This window comes from Felis catus, chromosome B2 (genome assembly GCF_018350175.1).
Source record: "Felis catus isolate Fca126 chromosome B2, F.catus_Fca126_mat1.0, whole genome shotgun sequence".
NCBI lineage: Eukaryota > Metazoa > Chordata > Mammalia > Carnivora > Felidae > Felis > Felis catus.
Genome location: NC_058372.1, coordinates 107,864,082 through 107,888,791, shown reverse-complemented (window position 1 = coordinate 107,888,791; position 24,710 = coordinate 107,864,082). Strand labels below are relative to the sequence as shown.

Below are 24,710 nucleotides of genomic sequence, written 5' to 3'. Positions count from 1 at the left end.
GCGTTGCATTGCTACAGATTTGGGGGATATACTTGGTTCAGAATCTGATTAGTGATATTGAAGCTGTCAGGGCTAGCTGGGAGAGCCCCTGAAATGCTGCTGCAAGGCACTGGACAGACCAAGACTTCCTGCCCCTCCAGCATGCCCAACCCAATCCATGCTGCATGGACCCTAATCACAGAGGTATCCTGCAATCCCACCTGACGGTGCTCTTAAGAACTTGGTTTGAGGGGGTACAACTTGGAAATGCTGCTGACAGCATTAAAAATATAACCAATATGAAAAAAAAAAGCCCACAGAACCCATGTGGTTCTATGAGAGGTAGAAAAATCAGAGTTAAACATGAAAGCACACAGAAAATCTATAATTACAGGAAGCAGACTGTCCCTATGGCAGCAGTGTCTGGGGACAGGACAGATGAGAAATTTTGCATTAGGAATGTCCTATTGCTGCCTGCTTTTATTGGCTGCATTAAAATTTAAGTTTAACGAACCCAGGCATGACATCCTGCTAGTCCAGAATATGGCCCTGACTCCTCTCTTACAGGGAGCTCACAAAATTAAAACAAAAATTAAAAACAAAACAAAACAAACAAAAACTTTCAAAAGTAGGATCCTACCCAAGTTATGACTTCCAGGATAATATCTTCTGGTGTCTTCCTTTATCTCTGGCTGTTCTTTATTAGCCTTCTTGGTTGTGTTCAAGGATTTAATCTGTAGACGTCTTTTCAACTCCAGTGACACTGCTTACATTCTATTTTCCATTCTTTAAAGGCTTTAAATACTACATATATGGGGGCGCCTGGGTGGCGCAGTCAGTTGAGCATCCTACTTCAGCTCAGGTCATAATCTCGCTGTCTGTTAGCTCGAGCCCCACGTCAGGCTCTGTGCTGACAGGTCAGAGCCTGGAGCCTGCTTTGGAGTCTATGTCTCCCTCTTTCTCTGCCCCTCCCCCACTCATGCTCGCTCTCTCTCTCTCTCTCTCTCTCTCTGTCAAAAATAAACATTAAAAAATTTTAAATACTACATATATGGTGATGAGTTTCAAATTTACATTTTCAACTCACACTTTTCACCATATTTCAGAATTAACATGTTTAACAAGTTAAAACTTCATATGTAACATGTCCAAAAGCAAATTATTTTTTTTCTCCTATAACAGCTTCTTCCCTCCGTCTCTTTCATTTAAATACATGGAAACACTGAACTTCCACTGGCTCAGAACAAAAACTTAAGCATCACTTTGACTCATATCTTTCCTCCATACCCCACATAACAATCATAAAGCAAATATTAACAACTCCACTTTTCAAATATATCGAAAATGTAACAATTTTATGCCATTTTAACCACTACCACCCAGGTCCAAGACACCGTTATGTTTCATTTGGATCAGAGCTCTGCTTCTATATTTTTCCTGCTCTTCATTCTCAAAAAAGAGTCAGAGTCATGAAGTAAAACTCTTCTACTCAAAGTTCTCTGATAGGATGTAAAAAACCAGTCTTTTCAGCGGTCTAGCAGACTCTATATAACCCAGGACCCTGCTATTTCTCTGATCTTATCTCCCACATCTCTCCCTTCTGCACATTTTACTCCAACTACATTAGATTCCATGTTGTTCTTTGAACACACTGAACTGCTACTGCAGTTCCCTCTGCAGGGAATGACTTAATCTCAGATATCCACAAAGGTCCTCCTTTTCATTTTCTTTAGATCTTTCCTTAAATATCGCCATATCACAGAGACTTCTGCAGACTAACTTAGAATAACATTCCACATTTGTTTTTTTGCCCACACACCCTACGTAATATCCCCTAACACATTCCATCACCCATCATACTTATCCCTTTTTTTCTCCCCTGCCACTCCACTCCTTATAAGAAAGATGGAAGGTCCTTGAAGGCAGGAAAATCATGTTTGTTCACTGTCATATTCCATGTGCTAGGGAACAGTATGCCACACTTACTAGATTCTCGAAAAAAAAGATGTTTAATACCAGATGCAAGAAAATATAGTAAAATTATTTCAACTGAATATGTCAAACATAAAGAATTATATGTGAGGTTAAGATTAGGTGAGATTTAACTGGAAGTTGGTTTTGTGGATAAATTAATGTAGCAGGTACCTGACTGAGCTGACTCTGAAGTGGGAAAAAACAATATGAAGAGAGTCCAAATAAGTATCCAGTCTGCAATGTCAATTAATTAACATAAATGCAGTTCTAGAGATATTTTCCTAAATCTTACACCAATGGGTAGCAATAATATGAATCATTAGGTAGAAGCTCAACTTTCTGCAGTTAGAAAAATATTCACTTAAATCTTGGTGTTATGGAAGGTTATAGTAAAAATGGCTTAAATTTTAAATTTCCTCAACTAAAATAAACTGATGAATTCCAAACAGGGAACAAATTCCATACATTTTGATTTGTAGTGGTGGAGAAGTAAAAAAGGCCATTTACATGTGTAGCAATATTTTAGTAGCAATACTTTAATAGCAGTATTTAAATAATTGATTTAAATTGTACATGGACATCTGTTCTGTCAATTTATTAATTAAATATCTAATTAAAAATTCTTACCTGAACCTTAACTATGTGTCCCATACCCAAAAGTGGAAAGGCATTAAAATAGTCAACCAGTGGGGCTCAGTTGGTAGAGCACATGACTCTTGATCTCAGGATCATGAGTTCAAGACTAACATTAAGTGAAGAGTTTACTTAAAAACAAAATATATTCAACCAATGTTTGACAAAGGAGCAAATGCCATACAATAAGGCAAAGATTCTTTTCAACAAATGGTGATGAAACAACTGGAATCCACCACAAAACAAAAACAAAAGCAAAAACAAAATCTCTAGACACAGACCTTAAACCCTTCACAAAATTAACTCAAAATGTTAATTGACCTGACCAAAATATAAAATGAAAAACTATAAAACTCCTAGAAGATAACTTAGAGGAGAACATCTAGATGACTTTCAGTTTGGTGAGGACTTTTTAATATGACACGAAAAACAGGATCTATGAAAGAAATAACTGATAATCTGGAGTTCATTATAACTACAAACTTCTGCCCTTCAAAAACACTGTCAGGATACTAAAAATACAAGCCACAAACTGAGAGACAATATTTGCAAAAGATACATCTGATAAAGGGCTGTTATCCAAAATACGCAAAAAAACTACTAAACCTTAATAATAGCAAACAACCCAATTAAAAAATGGGCCAGAGACTTCAACAAATACCTCATAAAAAGATGTATGGATGGCAAATAAGCATATGAAAAGATGTTTCTCATCATATGTCATCAGAGAAATGCAAATTAAAACAGCAAGATACCACTACACACCTATAAGAGTGCCCAAAATCCAGAACACTGACCCCACCAAATTCTGGCTAGGATTTGGAGCAATAAAAAAAATTCTCATTTATTGCTGTTGAGAACATACAATCATAGAGCACTTCAGAAGACAGTTTGGCTGTTTCAACAAAATTAAACATTCTCTTATACAACCCAGTAATGGTGTTCCTTTGTGTTTACACAAAGGAGTTGAAAACTTATGCTTACACAAAAATTTCCACACAGAGATTTAAAGAAGCTTTATTCATAATTGTGAAAACTTTTCACAATCAACCAAGATGTCCTTCAGTAGGTGAAAGGATAAACTGTGGTACATCCAGAATATGGAGTATTATTCAGCACTAAAAAAAAAAGAGCTATCAAGCCATGAAAAGGCATGAAAGAAACCTAAATGCATATTACTAAGTGAAAGAACCCAATCTGAAAAGGTTACGTACTGATTCCAGTTATATGACATTCTGAAAAAGGCAAAACTATGGAGACACTAAAATGATCAGAGATTTCTGTGGTTAGGGAGGAGGAAGGAATGAAAGATAGGTGGAGCAGAGGATTTATAATTTCACAGGACAGTGAAACTATTCTGTATGATATATAATGGTGGATATATGTCATTATACATTTGCCAAACCCATAAAATTTACCACTAGGAGTGAATCCTAATGTAAACTATGGTTTTAGGTGATAAAAAGGAGAATAAGTAGAAGGAAGGGAAGAAGAAGGAAGAGAAGAAGAAGAAGAAGAAGAAAAAGAAGAAGAAGAAGAAGAAGAAAGGAGGAGGAGGAGGAGAAGAGGAAGGGGGAGGGGGAGGGGAAGGGGAGAGAGGGAGAAGGAGAAGAAAGGGAAGAAGAAGACGAAGAAGAGGAAGAAGGAGAAGAAGTGAGGGGGAGGGGGACAGGAAGAGGTAGAGGAGGAGGAGAAGGCATGGGTGAAGCCTTGTGTTATTATCTGGCCTATATCAAGAGGAGATTTGAATGCAATGGCATTTACTTCAGTCCTGAACATTATGGTGATCCATTAAGGTTGATTAAAGTATTGCACACAACATAGGTACATTTAACACTACAAACTAAACAACAGATGTCCAAATGCTTTGAGGTCCAACTTAAGATTCATTCTTCCCAGTGAATATTCTGGTAGGGAAATTGCACATCGTCTATGGAAATGAGTAAACCCATATGTTTGAGATAAAGGAGTAAATGGGTGTGAAGAGGAAAAGTCTCATCCGATAAATGAGAGACCATATGAAATAGACTTAGGTTGTACAGTATATATCATTCTTATGATGAAAAGACATGAAGCATGAAGTTGTGATTAAGAGACAAGAATTAAAAAGGCTTTGAGTAACAAAAAAAGGCTTCCTGCATGTTCTAACCTCCCAGAGAAGATACATCTAACTTAGTTGAAGTGTCAGTGGAATATTAAAGCAGAGTATTACAATTTAAGTAAGTGTTAACCATATGAAAAGGGTGAATCAGTCAGAGAAAGTATAATATTCAAACGATGGAGGGCAAGAGAAAACACAGGGGCCCTGAGGAATAGCAAGGGATTTGACAGAGTCAAATCAAAGTCAGAGTTTTTATACCATGCCAATAAGTTTGAGTTTATCTTGAAGGTACTGGCGAAATTGATTGTGCTATAATGGTTGAAATCATAGGGAGAAAAATTAAAATTTTGATTAATTTTGCCATAAGAAAAACTCTCTTTGGGATGGTATTATATACCTCAAACAGATTAGGAAAAAGGAAATACAAGTATTAAAGGCATTTGTGCTTTATACACACTCACAAACATACCACCCACCAGAGAACCACCTCTAAGTTTACTTGTTAAAAATATCAAAGGAAGGCTCCTATACATGAATGTATGTTAGAGGTATAATATATTGTTATATAGAGATTAACATTTACATATCAAGGTGAGGTGGGAAACCTTGCTTGAGATTAGAAAATGATGGCCACATTTGTGGCTCACCAATTAAACACTGTAATAAAGGACATTAACCATGCATATATGGGAACTGGAATTTAATTGAGAAGTCATGATAACAGGGGTAAATTCACCATCTAAACATGTTTCCTTCTTCCTTGTAACTTTAATAAGACATTTAGCTTATTAGAATGGACTCAGTTGTTTCAAGGCCTCAGCCATTGACAGAAATATAAAGTGATTGTCCACTTTGTAATCATTAATAAAAGGGTAGTGAGAAAAGTGCAAAATCATTTAATGAGCTTGGACTAGAAATTCGAAATGTTTTAAATTTCCAAAGTTAAATTTACCTAATTGCAATTGGTAATTCCCCTTAAAGTTTATAATATAAAAATATTATTACACAAAAATCTGACTTACACAAACTTCTGACATATTTGTTCTCAATATTGACCACACCTTCTTCTAAAACAATCTCCAGCCAGAAATCCTACCTCAAATAATTTTTGAGTGAAACTATTTTTCTAAAGAAGCACCTATTTTGGCAAATACCTAGAGACCCTAATACATAAAATGTAAAAATGTTTCAATAGACTGGTGTAAAGTGATATAAAAAGAGATTTTGAAAAGTAATAGGGGTGCCTGGGTGGCTCAGTCAGTTAAGCATCCAACTCTGGATTTTGGTTCAGGTCATGATCTCAAGGTTTGTGAGTACAAGGCCTGCATTGGGCTTTGTGCTGTCAGCACGGAGCCTGCTTGGGATTTTGTCTCCCTCTCTATCTGCCCCTCTCCTGCTTGCTCTCTATCTCTCTCTCAAAATAAATACAAACTTTAAAAAGTATTATAAAAGAAGAAAAGTTATAACTTTTTTACTTAAGGTTTTGAATGTCCTAATAGGCCCTAATTACATAATATGCCATATATATGTCATTCCTTAATTTGAATATCTATTAAATTTTACCTAAAAACAAGACATAGTATAGGGGTTTTGGTCTTAAATAGATTTTTCTAAGGTATTAGTTAATACAAGTAGTCCTCAAGCTAAGCTTCGAAAGGGATATTTGGTAAGAAAACCAAACTGAAAAGTTTTATATTAATAAAACTTGTGTTTACAAGTTTACTGTTAAGACATTGAATTTAAGTCAGAATATGCACATTACCAATCCCCTGTGTCTTATTTAAAAAATAACTCCATGGCCACTCTCATTTATGCTTTAATTCAGAAAAGCAGACCAAACTGTATAATTTAAGTGTGGCATGAACTGGCAACAATGGAAATCATCCAATCCCAGATTATTATGACAACATGCATTCCCGTGTAAAGCACCTTCTGCCAAACGCCAGTCATTAATTAATATTTCAAAATTCAAGAGGCTGGAATAGCACAGGGACAAACTCACAATAGCATAGTACAACCTAGAGAGCAAACTATCAAAGATAAACTACAATTACTGCAGATAAACTAAATACAACTTGCTAACGAACAACTTCCATACAGATTGATTGATACAGACCATTGTCAGCAATGTTGATGAATTCATATTATTCCAGAAGATTTCACAGAGATTGATGGGATGTTGAATACCTATAATTCTGTCAAAACCAGACTAATTTAGATCCAGGGAAATTTCTTAGTAACAACAACTAATTTAGAATATACGCCTACATTTCTTAAATGAAAGAGAAACAATTCTAAAGATTAGGAAAAACAAAGAGCAAAAAGTTACAAGGATAAGGAGAATGTCTCTGAGTATAATTTCCATGACTTAATGAAATATTCTATCTATATAAATTGTTAAGTTTATCTATTTATTTGAGAGAGAGAGAGAGAGAGAGAGAGAGAGAGAGAGAGAGAGAGAGAGAGAGAGAGAATCCCAAGCAGGACTCTGCACTGTCAGTACAGAGCCCGGCACGGGCTCAAATTCATGAACCAGGAGATCATCACCTGAGCCAAAATGACTGAGCCACCCAGGCACCCAGAAATATTCAATCTATAAAACATAGCATCATGACAATATGCCCAAGTAAATGATAAGTATCATGCCTATCTCTTTTTTGTACTAATGAAAGGGAGAATCATCTTGGGATGGTTTTCTGAAATTAATTCATCTTTTATTCCTTAGTTATTTTAATTCATGGAAATAAACCTATGAAAAAAACCCAGCAAACAAAAAGCCCTTATCCAAGTAGCCCCTCCAAAAAAGAGTGTCCAAGTACATTTATATTCTGGTGAGTTACACACAGTTTAGTCAAAAAATTTCCATGATTGTTCTGTTTTTATTGTGAAACAGTAATTGAGGTTATTTTTTAGAAATAATGATCAACTAACCAATTATAAAGAAAATGAAAGTCATGCATTAAAATAAACATAATTTTGAAAGCACTCATGTAAAAATAGTAATTGTAAAGTATAAAACAGATTGAAAAATCTTCTTCCTACATTAGGAAAGTATATTCTATAACTAAATGTATAATTCAGTTATTTTTATAAGAGTTATTTTGAATATATGCTATGTCATACTAGAGAACCCATAAAGGGCAGCTAAACAGATCCCTCTTAACAGTGTATTTATTAGCATAAACACATACATAAAAACCATGTGAAAATATCAAAGATTTGTTTTAATGTTACAGTGAGTGGTGTAGTCAGGGAAAAAATGAGTACATTGTGAGTTACAAGTTCAGGCAAGGTGAAAGGCAATAAAGTTATTTTCGAGATCTAAGGAAATCTGTAACACATGAAGATTGCTTTTTCACAAGGTGAATAATTTTTATTTGGTTTTTATAATTCCTCCAACACTTCAGAGGATGTGTGGGTCCATATTCCCTCCTGGACATTCTGATTTAGACAAGTTACAATTTTGAGCCCTTTCACTGGAACACACATACAGAGGAAATGCCTAAAGCTCTGTTTGAATACATTCATTTTATTTCAATCTGTAATGTCACCAAAAGGTTAATTTGAAAAGTGACTTCATTTTAATTGCTTCCGATATTAGGCCAACTAAATGTTTTGGAGAGGCTTTCTTAGAACACCTAATTTATGAAAAATCTCAATTTAAAAATCATCAAAGGGTAAAACTCAAACATCTCTATTGTTTTCCTCTGCTCTTTTTTATTATACTTATTATATTTAAACTTATTTAAAAATAGCATTCATGCATAAAAATGTGAAATAATATAGGTATGTTGGGTAAAGCTTAAATGTCTTGTTTTGCCATTCCCCAATATATTAATTTTTGTTTATCAGATATAATGTTTGAAACAACCATTGAGGCCTTTTTTTTCTATGCAGGTGCACACTTTTATACATACAGTCATCTGGATTTTTTAAATACTATAGATAACTTTTTCAAATTAAAAATAATTCCCTCGTGGAACAAAAAATCATGAGTTTATTTCCACATTATCACAAGTCTACCACATTCTTTTTAAAGGTTGCAGAATAGCCTGTAGCACAGGCTAAATGTTTAACCAAACATTTCTTAGAAATGGACATGTATGTTGCTTTTTAATATTCTTCTTAAAATTTTACCCTGAATATTTTCATATAGAAGTAGCTGGGCACATGTACAAGCATTTCTGTAGTTTTGAATACTTTGAAAAGAACTTCTAACCCAGGTTAATCACATTTAAAGTTTTGATAGTTGTTCACGAACAGACCTTAGAAAAGGATTTATCAGTTTATATTCCTATCAGAAATGTGTAAAGATACACATTTCCATTCATGTCCAATACTAGATAGCATCAATCTTTACTTTTCTATATATGTAAGAAATGGTATTCATTGATGTGAAACAATTTGCCCTTCACTGATTTTCAGTGAATCTAAACATTTTTTCAGGAATTTATTGATCATTTGTGTAACCTATCACACAATTAGATTCTATCAATTATCTGTGTTCTGCCTACTTTGCTCTTATGTTGTTTGGGAAATTTATATAGTTTCTAAAAGATATATACTAAAAATATATTATCTAAGTATATATGTATCTAAAATAAAATATTATCTATAATATATAGATATAATATTTTATTTGGTAACTATTTCATTGGTATTTATTCTCAACCTATATCTTACATTGCCCCTCTGATATTTCGCTGATTTGAAAGTCTGTGTTGACAAATCCACCAATCCTGTCCTTTACAGGGCCAAAACTTAAGCACAAATCCTATTTTGTTGCTAATTATGAAACAACTTTTTCATATTCCAGTCTAGTTATTGTATATTTTTTTCCACATTTAAATTATTAGAACATCCTCAATTTTTGGTATAGTGTTACCCAGGGGCTTAACATTATTGTTGACCCAAATAGATAACTTTTCTAAAAGCATTTATTTAAAAGTTTAAAGTTTCTCTTCTTGGCCCTTTTAAAAATTTCAGTTCTCTTTATCCTGCTTGGACCAATCTTACTAATGTGCTTACATTTCCTTCTTAATTGCACTCACCCTTATTTGTGCCTTAATTTATTTTCCAATCTACAAGAATCAACAGTTTCTCTGCAATTAAGTAATAGTTGTGTGGAGAAAAGACAGGCAAACAGATACATAATCCATTGTTTTCAATTCAATCCTGGGATAAAAGGTCAGGGAGTTTACACGGCCATAAAACGAGATGTGTCTTTACACCCAATTACATAAAATGCAAGATATATAAAATAATATATGTTCAGTCAATATGGCTCTACAGACCAACTCTGAAAATAGCTATTGATATTTTCCAAAAAGTCAAAGTTAGTATTTGTTACTAAAAATTTTAAACAACAAATTTTAAAAGGAAATGGGAAAAACAAGCCAGCAATCAATTCAATATGCTTGTACATCCCACTGCTGTTAAGAGACATTCATCATTCTGCAGTGAATAAACTCCTCATCCTGCTTCTACCAGGGGGCATTAGTGGGCCCCAACAGTGAACATTAAATGAAAGGAGAATTGCAGGCTAGAGAATTAACAAGAGGAAATGAGAGAGAATAAAAAATTGTTCTAATCATTCTTTGGGTCCTTGTAATTATGAAGTTAAATCATTCCTTGAGGGTTATTATGGTGATAGCCATATAATGCAGAGGGGGTTGGCAGATTGGGATGAGATATGTTATTTCTGAGGTTGCATAAAAAGTAAATTTAGAAAGAAGTAGCAAGAAAGTGATTTCTTTACAAAGAAACATCATTTTGATTTTAGTCTAGCAATTCAACTGTTGTTTATTAAAAGAAAAGTGAGAAGTAGAAGCGTTTTCATTTTTGATCAGATGGAATGTTGCTTTATTAAATAGCACTTGAAAGGGATGAACTTTTGTCAGAAATTTCTTTGTTGTACAAAGGTTTTATTATAATAAAACTGTATATACAATCCAAGAGAATGTAAAATTCAGAAATTTATTTTTTGAAATGAATAAAATAAGATTTAAAAGGCCAAAAAAAAAAAGAGCTCTTGAGAAATGTATAGGAGTAACATACTATTGTTAGGGTCATTGTTAATGGAAATAGACCCTTGAAGAGGCACTCTTCAGATGTTTATTATTATTATTACTATTGTCATAATTATTAAAATGAAATTCAGTTGGCATTGTTCTTTATATTTATAGTAATTTAATCTCATTTTCTAATCCTATGCATCACAGTTCCTAAGAGTTAGCAACTAATTTTAAAATAAACCAATTTGCTCTTAAAAATAAGTTTAATTTCATCAAAACTGTTATCACCTCACTCTTTAATCTCATTTGCATATATAAATAAATATTTTTCAACAATTTGTATTTTTAAAGTAGTTTATTGAGGCAAAATTCACATAACACAAAATTAACCACTTTAGAGTGAATAATTTAGTGTCATTTAGTCCATTCACAATGTTGTACAACCATCACCTCTATCTAGTTCCAAAGCACTTCCATCATTGCAAAGTAAAACATCTTACCCACTAAGCAGTTTCTCCTCATCTCCACCTTCCCCTATTTCATGGCATCCACCAATCTGTATTCTGTCTCTATGGATTCATTTATTCTGGATATTTCATATAAATAGAATCATATAATATGGGACCTTCTGTGTCTAGCTTCTTTTACTTTGGAGGTTCATTTACATCGTAGCAAATATCATGCTTCAACCATTTTTGTGTTGGAATAATATTCCATTGTATGTATATAACATAATTTGTTTATCCATTCATCTGTTGATGGACTGTTTCCAACTTTTAGCTCTTGTGAATAGTTCTGATATGAACATGTGTGCACATGTACTAGTTTAGTGCCTGTTTTCTTTTTTTTTTTTTTACTTTATTTATTTTTTGAGGGAGGGGAGGGGAGGAGGGCAGAGACAGAGGGAGAGAGAAAACCCCCAGCAGGCTCCTTGCTGTCAGCACTGAGCCAGTCGCGGGGCTCGATCCTACAAACTCATATCATGACCTGAACAAAATCAAGAGTCAGATGCTCAACTGACTGAGTCACCCAGGTGCCTTAATGCCTCTTTTAAGGTTTTTTGTTTGTTTTTGTTTTTGTTTTCGGTATATATATACGAATGGAATGGCAGATTTATACGGTAATTCTAGGTTTAGTTTTTGTGTAAGCCACCAAACTGTTTAACATAGACACTAAACCATTACCACCAGCAATAAATGAGAGTTCTAATTCTTCCACATTCTCATGAACATTTGGTATTTTCTGTTTTATTTTGTTGTTGTTGTTGTTGTTGTTGTTGTTGTTGTTGCTTTTTGGTGTTTTTAAAAAAATATCCTAAATCTTAGTATGTATGAAATGATACTCATTACAGTTTTGATTTACATTTCTATAATAACTAATGATGTTGATCAAATGTTTATTGGCCATTTGTATATCTTTGAGGAAATGTTGATTCACCATTTGTATTCATAAGCCCCATGAAATGGAAAGCAAACACTTTAGTTTATACTAAATTGTTCCAACACCTATTCTATTCTTTCATTCCAAGAGCAAAACAGAACAAAATAGAAAAGAAAGAGAAAAAAAAAGAAAAACAAAAAAAGGGGGGAAAGCTCTTGCTATTTTATTTTCCATGATATTTTACTTCAATTCAGAAGATGTAGGCAAAATGTCTCAGAAACACATAATCAGGAAAGCTGGATGTGCCTCACATATTGAGAAAGCACCCAACTAAGTCTTTGGAAGCTAATCAGGAAACTGTGTGCACTATAAAAGGTTTTACCCTTTATGCCCGTATAGTGAAATGGAGATGTAATTAAAGGAATTTAAGTCATAAATGAATGGTAACAACAGCTGAGTGACAACTAATGTGGCATAAATTAACAAACGGCTTTTTCCTTGAATTTTAGTTTCCCTATGGCATGTCTCATTTCACAGTCAGAGCAGAACACTGGAAATACAAATCTCTGCTGAAGTCTACTTTCACATATCCCTAGAAAGTCAAAACTGTCTAGATACATGGAGAAGTTCCTCTGCTATTGATGAGGTGAATATTTTAAACATACATTAAGTCATATCATGGACCCCAAATACCTATCAATCTATCAAGAACAAACCCTTCCTTCTGTTTCTCTTCCCCTCAAATTGTATTTCTATTATCTAGAAACATTCTGACTTCCAAATTGACTTAACGACTCTTCAGAGAAAACAAGCCTGGTTGGTTTTGAAAATAACCTTTAATTGACTTGTTTTTATTTTTCTTAAATATAAGTTTATTTATACTTACAAGCTTAGCACAGAATGTTTCAGTTTATTCATTTATTATTCACTCAAAAGTATTTTAAAATGTCTTATGGGGGATAAGCACCATTTTAAGCACTGAAGATTTAAAATGAATCTAATATAGTCCTGTCCCTTACAAAGCTCACAGTCTAATCAAATACACAAAACAAGAAAACATGCAGTTATGATATAGTACATTAAATGCTAAGATCATGATAAACTCAAGGTGTTATAAAAGACGAGGACTCTGAAAACTATAGAAAACTTAAGAAAGAAATTAAAGAGGGCACAAAGACATGGAAAAGCATTCCATGCTCATGGGTTGGAAGAACAAACATTGTTAAAATGTCTATGCTACCCAAAGCAATCTACACATTTAATGTAACCCCTATCAAAATACCACCAGCATTCTTTGCAGAGATATATCAAACAATCCTAAAATTTGTATGGAACCACAAAAGATCCTGAATAGCCAAAACAATCCTGAAAAAGAAAAACAAAACTGGAGGCATCACTATTCTAGATTTCAAGCTATATTACAAAGATGTAGTCATCAAAACAATATGGTACTGACACAAAAAACCAGACACATAGGTCAATGGAACAGAATAAAAACCCCAGAAATGGACCTACAACTAATTGCCAACTCATCTTCAACACAGCAGAAAAAAAAATTCAATGGAAAAAAGACAGTATCTTCAACAAATGGTGCTGAGAAAACTGGACATCAACATGCAGAAGAATGAAACTAAACCAGTTTCTAACACCATATAAAAAAATAAAATCAAAATGGATGAATGACCCAAATATGAGACAGAAAACCATTAAAATCAGAGAGGAGAATACAAGCAGCAACCTCTCTGACCTCAGCTGGAGCAACTGCTTACTAGACACATTGCTGAAAGCAAGGGAAATGAAAGCAAACATGAATTATTGGGACCTCATCAAGATAAAAAGCTTCTGCACAGCAAAAGAAACAATCAACAAAACTAAAAGGAAGCCTAGGAATGGGAGAAGATATTCACAAATTACATCTCTGATGAAGAGTTAGTATCCAAAATCTATAAAAAAAAACTTACCAAATACCAAACTCAATACTCAAAAAACAAACAACCCAGTTAAGAAATGGGCAGAAGACATGAACAGACACTTTTCCAAAGAAGACATCCAGATGGCTAACAGACACATGAAAAGATGCTCAACATCACTCATCATTAGGAAATCCATACCAAAACCACAATGAGATACCACCTCATACCTGTCAGAATGGCTAAAATTAACATCACAAAAAACAACAGGTGTTGGTGAGGATGTGGAGAAAGGAGAACCCTCTTGCACTGCTGGTGGGAATGCAAACTGGTGCAGCCACTCTGGAGAACAGTATGGAGGTTCTTCAGGAAACTAAAAACAGAACTACCCTACAATCCTGCAATTGCACTATTAGGTATTTATCCTAAGGTAGATTCAAAGGGGTATATGCACCCCAATGTTTATAGCAGAATTATCATTAATAGCCAAACGATGGAGAGAGCCCAAATGCCCATCGACTGATGAATGAATAAAGAATATATATACAGAATGGAATATTACTCAGCCAAAAAAATGACATATAGTCATTTGCAATGATGTGGATGGAGCTAGAATGTATTATGCTTAGTGAAATAAGTCAATCAGAGAAGGACAAATTTCATATGATTTCACTTATATGTATAATTTAAGAAACAACACAGATTAACATATGGGAAGAAGGGGGAAGAGAAGAAAAGGAAACAAACCACAATAGACTCTTAATTATAGAAAACAAGGTGAGGGTTGATAGAGGGAGGTGGGTGGGAGGTGGGCTAGATGGGTGATGGGTATTAAAGAGGGCATTTATGATGAGCATTGGGTGTTGTACATAAGTGATGAATCACTGAATTCTACTCCTGAAACCAATAGTGCATTGTATATTAACTAATTAAAATTTAAATAAAAAAATAAGAACAAATAACCTAGATAGGACTAATGAAAGTTTTCCAGAAAGAGGGGGGAACTTGAGCTAAATCTTACAGAACAGGTAAAGCAGGGAAGTACAATTGCAGTTTTCTTTATGAATGTGATATCTTTGTTGCCCAATACAAAACTTTTTTTTTTAATTTTTTTTAACGTTTTTATTATTTATTTTTGGGACAGAGAGAGACAGAGCATGAACAGGGGAGGGGCAGAGAGAGAGGGAGACACAGAATCGGAAACAGGCTCCAGGCTCCGAGCCATCAGCCCAGAGCCCGACGCGGGGCTCACGGACCGCGAGATCGTGACCTGGCTTAAGTCGGACGCCCAGCCGACTGCGCCACCCAGGCGCCCCAATACAAAACTTTTTAATGCAGTCCCTGCCCTGTGCCCTGAGCTTCCCATTGATAGCAGCCATAGCATCACATTTTCACCCCAAATAGACAGGGTGATTAAATCTGAACATTGCCTCTGGGGTCACAGCTATTTTTGCTCTTACCAAATTCAAACTCATTAATTGATTGAGTGGAAGCTTCAAGAATACATAGACTGCCACCAAAGTTAACACAAATATTGAAAAAAAAAAGTGTTCGGGCACTGAAAACATACTACTAATGGATGTAAAATTAAGGCTAACTACTGACCTCTAAAGCAGTTACATATTAAATAAAATCTATCACATGGAGCAATTTTTATGGATACACTTCAAATTTATAAACAAGTCAGTATTAACCACAAAAATTTAATTTTGTTCTAATCTTAAAGCTATTTTATTAAAATAAAAAATTTGGGGATAGATAAACTATATTTTTCTGAAGAAATTAAGCATTGTCATTACCTTTTGTCCTAAATTTAATCACTATTGTGTCTGAAATCTTTAAAGAGAGCTTTGATTTCTCTAAGTGTTATTTTCTAGATATTAATTGACCCTTGTATAATAAATATGGATGACATACCCACACTTCTTCTACCCTGTGGGGAAGCATTTCTTTATGTTAAGAGCATAATGGATATTTATTTGCCTGCTTAAAAATTCACAATACTAACACAAACAGACACACATAAAATTATAGCATCTCTTTTCTTCACTAAATTTTGCAAAATCTAATTATAACCATTATCAGCCTTCAGAATAAATAAAAATTTGTTTCTATATCATTATTTTCTGAAAACATTAACCAATACTTATAACGGGGCTTGGGGAATTCATGTATATTTGTGTTTTGTCTTACTTCAAATTAATGCCATAAATTTATACCTACTACTTGCCCTGCAGCACTTTTAATGATGATATTTGTTATTTATTCAGTGGAAAAACCCCAGAGGCTTCCCTAATCACTATCAAAGTACTCCATGTAATAAATTCAGAGTCAGAAGAGATATCTTCCTTGAAAGAAAGATTAACTCCACCTAGAAAACTGAAGCAAACTCACATACTCACATGGTTTACTTTACATAGCTGCCTGAGACAATTATAAACGACAGATGAAGTATAAAAGTCTTAAGGTAGAGGATGAGATAAAATAAAGGGTAATAGAAATTATAGGGAATATATTATTAAAGTACATTTGTTTTTCTCATCTTGTTTAGAACCAAAAGGTATTCAATGGATTAGAATGCTATAGTCTGTATAATGGAAGCATTAGGGGAGAATATAATGTTAATATAAAACATAAACACTTGTTTTTTACTAAGCAATACAATGGGAAAAACAGTATCTGCCTAATAGTGTTTGTTGTTAACATTCAATGATATCATGTGGATAAGCCAATGTACCAAGGTGTGCATACAGTAGGAGCTCAATAATAGATAAATTATAATTATTGATAAAAATAATTGATAAATAATTCTTAATTGAGTAACCAAACCATAATTTTAACAGAAAAATATGCTTGCATACATAAAAGATTATCAAAATGATGCACAGACCTATCTGACCAGGGTTAAAGACCTATAAGATATGAATGCTTAAAACTCTTACTGATAGTCACAGAATAGATTTTAAGAAAGGTCTGATAAAGTGAGTAGAAATGAGACAGGTTTTAACAGAAGAAAGGAAATAGTAATATATTTACATTTCACAGGGAATAAAATCTTAGTCTTGGGGGAAAAATAAGATAATGTCTGTGCTTCTACCTTTGAAAAAGTAAATATTATCTTAATAATGGATGGCTACTGTTGGTTTAGAAAGTCAACACAGTATAGATGAATGGCATTTAAACAACATTGCTCAATTGGTCTGGATATTAGGACTTTAAAGATTTCTACTGGTAACTCAGGAGACAAACTAGAAAAATAATAGGGAATGGGAGAAACGGTCTCTTAAAATAAAGGTCTGGAAAGTAACAAGTAGAAGGTCTTAGAACAAGGCCATCTGATGATTTGGTAGAGATGGCCAGTCAATTTTAGGAAATATATGTCTAGTAAAATTAATGTTTATGTTGTTGCTATGAAACTGTGAAATACCCGAATTTTCCTCCATAACCTCAGACTCTCAGAAAAAGTGCGACACCCTATATTTTCTTGTTGATGCTGTAGTAAATTATCACAAACTTCATAACTCAAAACAACACATTCTCTTATGGTCATGGAGGTCAGAAGTCCAGTAAGACTTGTTGGGCTAAAATCAAGGTGTCAGTGAAGCTGGCTTTTTCTGAAAGTTCTGGAGGAGAGTCCACTCCTTGTCTCTTCTAGAGATCACTGGCATTCTTTGGCTTGCAGTCACACCACCCCAATCTCTGCTTCCATGACACACTGCCTTCTTCTACTAACACTGATCCTCCTGCCTCCATTTTAGAAAGACCCTTGTGATTATGTTGGACACACTCCAATAATCCCAAATAATCCTGTCATTTCAAGGCTCTTAATTTAATCATATATGCAAAGTCTCTTTTATCATATAAGGTAACATGACATTCATAGTTTCCAGAGATTAAGATGTGGATATATTTGGTGGGGGAAAGGCATTATTCAGCCTGTTGCACACACACACACACACACACACACACACACACACACACACACAGAGGCACACACACACACACACACATACACATACATACCCATACTACATACAACAGCTTTGTGTTAGTTATATTTTGGTGAAAGGAAAAATAGAGACAATATCCAACACAGGAAATGAAATGCATACAATGGATAGGAGAAAAAAGGAGAAATATGAAGAAAGTGAGACAGGGGATTCAGTTGAAGGAAAGAAAGAGAAGAAGAAGAAGGAGAAGGAGATGAAGGAGAAGAAATTAGTTACAACCATGAGAAATGAAATTAATCCCTTTAAAAAGTTTATATAAGGGTGCCTGGGTGCCTCAGTCGGTTGAGTGTCCAGCTTCAGCTCAGGTCGTGATCTCACGGTTCATGGGTTCAAGCCCCACCTTGGTCTCTCTGCTGACAGCTCAGAGCCTGGAGCTTCAGATTCTGTGCCTCCCACTCTTCAGATTCTGTGTCTCCCTCTCTCTCTCTGCCCCTCCTCCACTCATGCTCTGCCATTCTCTCTCTCTCTCAAAAAAAAAAAGTTTAGATAAACTTCAGGACATGTAAAAATATTGGGACAAAGGAAAAAAATGGTTAGGTCTCTTATAATACATGGGATTGAGGACAAAACAATTTAATTTAAATGTTAAGGAAAGATGTATGCTGGAACTTCTCTGCTAGACTCCTGGATTCCTACAAATCAATGTTTTGGGGGTTGAGGGGAGGAATAATGGTAAAAACTCCTATATCACCATCCTGTTCATAGGAGACACAGTTTTAGACTGAAATATATAAATAGAATTAAAATAAAGGTTGAAAAGTTATATATCATGCAAACAAAAACTATATGAGAATTAAAACACCTAGACTAATATCAGATAAAATAGATTTAAAACAAAAAAGGTACTAGGGGCACCTGGGTGGCTCAGTCAGTTAAGCTTTGGACTTTGGCTCAGGTCATGATCACATGATCACAACTCAGTGAGTTCGAATCCCACATCAGGCTCTCTGCTGACAGCTCAGAGCCTGAAGCCTGCTTCAGATTCTGCGTCTCCCTCACTTTCTGCCCCTCCCCCACTCGTGCTCTGTCTCTTTCTCTCTCAAAAATAAACATTAAAAATTTTTCTAACAGTTACTAGAGATAAATAGGATAAAAATCATAGATAGACAGACAGATAGATAGATAGATAGATAGATAGAGATATGTTCTTTGTCAACAGAATAAAGGACAAAACCCACATGATCTTTTCAATAGATGCAGAAAAAATATTTGACAAACTCCAACCTAACTAAGTGACAAAAATATTTGACAAACTGGTCACAGATGGGGACTTTTTCAATATAAAAGACATCTTCAAAATCCACAACTAAGATAACTCCTTTATGGAGAAGGACTGAATGCATTCCCTCTAAGATCAGCGACAAGGCAAGGATGTCTGCGCTCATTACTTCTACTCAATGTTATACTAAAGATTCTAGCCAGGGCAATTAGTCAAGAAAATTAAATTAAAGTCATCCAGGCTGGAGAGATAAAATAAAACTATTTTCATTTTCAGATGACATGATTTGGTATATAAAAAAACCATGCTAAAACATGAGTGAATCTTGAAAACATTATGCTAATGAAAGAAGTCAGTCACAGAAGACCATATAATAATGTGATTACATTTAGGTGAAATTTCCAGAATGGGGAAGTAACTCGAGACACAAATAGAATAGTGATTGCCCAGAACTTGGAGAGGGGATGCTTTGGGGGGAAATGGGAAATGACTTCTGAAGGGTGCAGGATTTATTTTTGTGGTGGAGGTGAAAATGTTCCAAATTTGACCATGGTGGTGGTTGCACAGTTCTGTGAATATAGTTAAACCATCAAATTGTGCACCTTAAGTAGTTTAATTGTATGGTATGTAAATTATATCTCAATTAAAGCTTTTATTTATAGACGTTTTCAAGAGTGAATTAGGAGACATGATTGAGGAAGGTTGGCTATAGGTTTTTCTATGTTGTATTTCTCCAGGAATGAGCTAAGTCCAGTAAAAATACAGACTGTTAGATATCATTAAAATAGTAAACTAAATGGAAACATGTAACTTATCTTTATTCTTTTATTAAAAATGTCTGTATCTGGAAAATAATTTGTACAACATTCCAAGGTAGAAATAATGAATTAATAAAAAAGATTCATAGATCCCCAGAATTACGAATGAGAATGAAAAGGAGTACATTCATCTTATAAGAATAAAAATATCTGACCTCTTGCATTTGGATAACAGAAACTGGGGTAGCAATTACTCCATGAATTCTTGAATGGCACAAATAAAGTAAGCATAAATTTATGTATGTCTAAATATAATACAAAGGGGATAAGTTGTAAATCAATCTAGTAATCTAAAGATAAATATGATGACATATCCTGAAATTAGAAATGGACAGTATTCCTTAACCCTGTGAAAATTAATAAAGGGAAAGCTCATTTTAAAAGGAGTTGGGAGGCCAGAAGGGGGAGCTCTCACTCTGTACCACTCCACATTAATCACAGGAAGAGTTGTCAATTTCAGACCCCAGCAGAAGAATCCCTAGCAGGAAAGAATTATCTATTAAGGGTTCCAACAGGAAGACATACGTAGTATCTCCTACAAGAAATCAACTATCCCAGAAAATCAGCCAAAGAGAAACTGTCATCACCTTGAACTCTTGCTTTTTCTCCAATAGACTTTCATTCAAAACATCTCCCAACTTCCTCCTTCTTCATAAAATAACATTACACTCTTTTGTTGGATTTGTCTATGATTTTGCCATAGCTTGCGTGTCCCAAATTGCAATTCTTTGCTATTCCCACATAAACCTATTTTGCTGGTAAAATAACTGGCTTTTATTTTTAATGTTACCAATCCAAAATATGATAGCAGTAGAAAAATAATTTTATTCAAAAAGAGTTAAGACCAAATTAAGAACTATAAGTCCTCAGCAGACTTATAAAAACACAGCGATCTCTAGAGTTTATTTCAGGGTGGGAACGTAGTTCTCCCCTATTGATAAAAGCCATCTGGATAAGTCAATTTTCAGGTTCAGGAAGGTAATTCTGATTTTCAAGTGGATAAATCAAGTAGGCCATCAGCTATATTAGATCTGGGGTTAAAAAACTGTTCTGGGATGAAAGTATTCATCTTGGGGGCAATAGAACATCAATGGAATATGAATGAGATTACTGAAGGAGTGTATATAAATACATCAGTGTAGCGGATATAGTATAAATAGATGTTGGGAGTATAAATGGCAAGTAATATAATATACTATAAGAATATATTTGAGGGGGTATTTCTTATTACTGAGTTCATCAGGAATCAAGTAAAGTTCTATTTGAGTTCAAGCCCAGAGTGGTTATTGACAATTTACTAGATGGAAAACTGAAGAGGAGGCATTACAATAAAAAATAATATCAAAGCAAAGACTCTAAGAGATAAGAGTTAACTGATTCTAGATAAATACCTTGCAGGCTGGCGTTTTCCTAAGAAAGTGTCAGACACAAGTATTCCTGGCACTTGGCTTTAGCCCAGTAACTAAAACAATCTATTCTGGTCAAGTCTTACGCCACACCTTTAATTCCAAGAGAGGGTCTCTACTTCCCCAATACTGAATGTTGATATCCAAAAAATCCTGATTCCAGTTTCAAATGGCACACAAGTGAAACTATTAATCTTAGACCCCAGGCCTAGCATTATGCCAAGGTAGGATCTAAAATATCTCTAAGTAGATGAAACAAAAATAGTACCAGTTTTCCTTTGGGAGGAAATAGGTAGATGAGGTTATGAAGAGATATGCATTGCAATGTATACTTTGGGGCACATTTTAAAATTTTGTACAGTGTGGATACATTCAGTTTTTTTTTTCTAAAAGAGAATAATAGTTTCCACGTCTTTAAGAATAGAAATCACTGCTATCATCTTATGTTTAAATAAAGCAATTTTCTCATAAAATAACAGTAATGTGAAATATCAGTTTGTTCACTACTTAAGTACAGAGCACTTAATATACATTATTAATTTGCTTTTCTACAACATCCAACTACTAATTCCCTCAGATACTCTCTCAAGTAACTTCATCCATTCATTTCTTCTTATCATTATAAAATCACAGTTTAAATCTTCTAAGATTAATTTGGAAATCTTGAGCCTGATTTGAAAAATGAAACCGTATTTGTTATTAGGTTAATATCCTCTTTGCCAAGACTGATTTTGTGCTTGTTTTGGAAGCTCTGCACCTTTCAAAAATATAAATGAAGTGAGCAATTCTTTTCATGTTTCATATTACTTGTTCTTTTCTCTTTACAGCATTTCCTAATCATTTATTTCAATAATCTGCACACGGCTTTGATCCAATGTTGTAGTTTGGAAAATTCATTTTTCAAATTAGTCATAGGAAATCGTATTATTCATTATTTTTAATCACACTTCCTCTATCCCTAGATATATAACAAGTAGGTTTTTTTCCTTTTCTAAAGTTCATAAAATAAAGATTATTTTTGTCAATGTATAATTAATGCCCAATCTTAACAATTCTGAAAGGTACATAGGTCCTGAGGTTTACAAATATTGGGCCATCAGTTTCTTGGGGAAGCAATAGAGTGAACCCTATAGATGATAGAGAGAAATAGAGAGCAAATACTCCCAAATGTAAAAAAGAATGTCATATTATTCTGCCAATGGTATTTCAATAGGTCTGGATGGGTACTAGAGTGAGTGTAAGGGAGAAAGGAATATGTCACTTTACTAGACATACTAGATAAGCAACATCATTGGCAAAAGCAACCGTTTTCTAGCCACTACCATTTCTCCTCTATTATGTGTTAAATTCTTCACACATCTCTGAGGCAGGTACCATTATTATACCCATCCTGTTCTGAAGACACTCTCAAGGTCATACCTAAGCCAGAAAAGTTGGTAGAGCCAGTATTTAAATCCTAGCCAGCTGTCTAATCTCAGAGGATATGCTCTTAAGCAAAGTACCAGTCAGCCTCCTAGACTTGAGGGAGGTGGTCAGGAATATTCTAAGCCAGCATATTCTGATTTAGAATAGTTCTCTGATCATCCCAATTAATGAATACACTTAATACTTAAGAAAAGATGAATGCGTACTTTTCCAGGCAGCAACACAGTGACAAGCTGGTCTACACCAGTTCCTATAAGTTCAAATTTATTTCCGTGAGACCACAGTTCTGCCTGATCATAAGTGCAACTTCAGATTAAACAAAATCATTACTGTGCTGCTTTGGTGTATTAGGTATGTGCTCCCTATGATGAGGAATCCTAATGCATAGGATTGGATTTGTTTCCTCTTCAGTGATCTTTGGCCTATCTATATCTTCAGCCACGAGCAAACAGCTGCATATGAATTTTTATCAGATAATGTGTTCATATCCATAAGGCATTTCCCCAGCACTTTTATTGACATATCTTGGCTTAATCCACATATTGGTTCAGGAAAAATACTGTACAAATCCCTAAAATAAAATTGTTTAGGAAATAACATCATTCGTACGCATAACTTGACAGTTCCACATTCACATCCCATTAAGGTGTCCATGGTGCAATATATTTTAAGATAGTTTCAGGTTTATCTTTACATTTACAAAACAAATGAAAATTCCCAGAGTTTACTAGTGCAAGAAAGCTATAAATGTGTAATATTTCTGTTTCTGTGGAGTTTTCTTACCAGCCACATTTGGTTATGGGATCTGTATCTCCTTCATTTGCTGTACTGAGTAAACCACTCCCCAAGACAGCTGATTGCTGAATTAAAATCTGAGGAGGGAAAGAAATAAATTTGTACACTGTTTGTACGGCAATATATTCAGCAGTGTACTGTAAGACATTATGAGTTAAAGTAATGCTGTAGAATGCTAGCAACAAAGAATTTAGAGCAGACTCAGAGGGAACTCATAATCATAAAGTCATCCTTAGACAAGGATAATAAAAACACAGTTACAGTAAACAGACTAAGTCTTCAATAACACTGGATAAATCACAAGGTGAAAAATGGAAAAAGCAAACTGCAGACATCATTTGAGCAGTGTAGAGAGAAATTATCAAACAATGAGGTAATAGAAATGTCACAACACTGGAGCCAGTGTTCATTACAACTCCTCTCAGTGCCATTCATTTCCCTTAAAGGTCAAAGAAACTTTGGGAATGATGAAGCGCCGGTTTCATTTCCTTTTTCTTCTTCTATTTTTAATTCTTTCTGTAAAAGTCTCATCTGAGATCCGACTAGAAAGGTACAATAGCAGCCCCTGGTTGGGAGAGGCAAGCAAACATATTTTCTCCTGAAATTGATGATAGAATGCACTACTCTTAAAAATAATTCTGTTCTTATTAGAAAAAGGAGACAAAAACATCAATATGCAGATGAATTGGCTAACAAACTGTTTCATAGAAAGTCACTGCAGAATTATCATGAGAAATAAATTCTCTAAGAATTCAAAGGTAGAATTCCCATTTTTAGATGCCATGGAAGGTAGAAAATGGAGTTCTGGGACACTGACTTTGTTTAGAAATCACAGAAGGTCTTCCCTGGCTAATGATAAAGTTAGATGTCTGTGGCCTTGTCAAATTAGTGCATGGTTCTTATTTTTAAGGAATCTCTGTTTTTGTTTGTTTGTTTTTTTTTTTTTTTGAGAGAGAGAGAGAGTGTGTAAGCAAGGGAATGGGGGAGGGGGGGAGAGGAAAGGGAATCCCAAGCAGGCTCCATGCTGAGGAACCCCACCCACAACC

The 24,710-nt window shown here is 34.4% G+C and overlaps 1 protein-coding gene across 3 annotated transcripts in view; it reads right to left on the bottom strand.

Moving 5' to 3' along the window:
• Window positions 1-24,710, bottom strand: part of LOC109499872 (high mobility group protein B1-like) — an 807,961-nt gene that overhangs the window by 351,046 nt on the left and 432,205 nt on the right. For all 3 annotated transcript variants that reach the window (XR_006598226.1, XR_006598225.1, XR_006598224.1), the window contains exon 7: window positions 23,653-23,741. The gene's annotated coding sequence lies outside the window, so the exon portion shown is untranslated. The remainder of the gene's footprint in view (window positions 1-23,652; window positions 23,742-24,710) is intronic.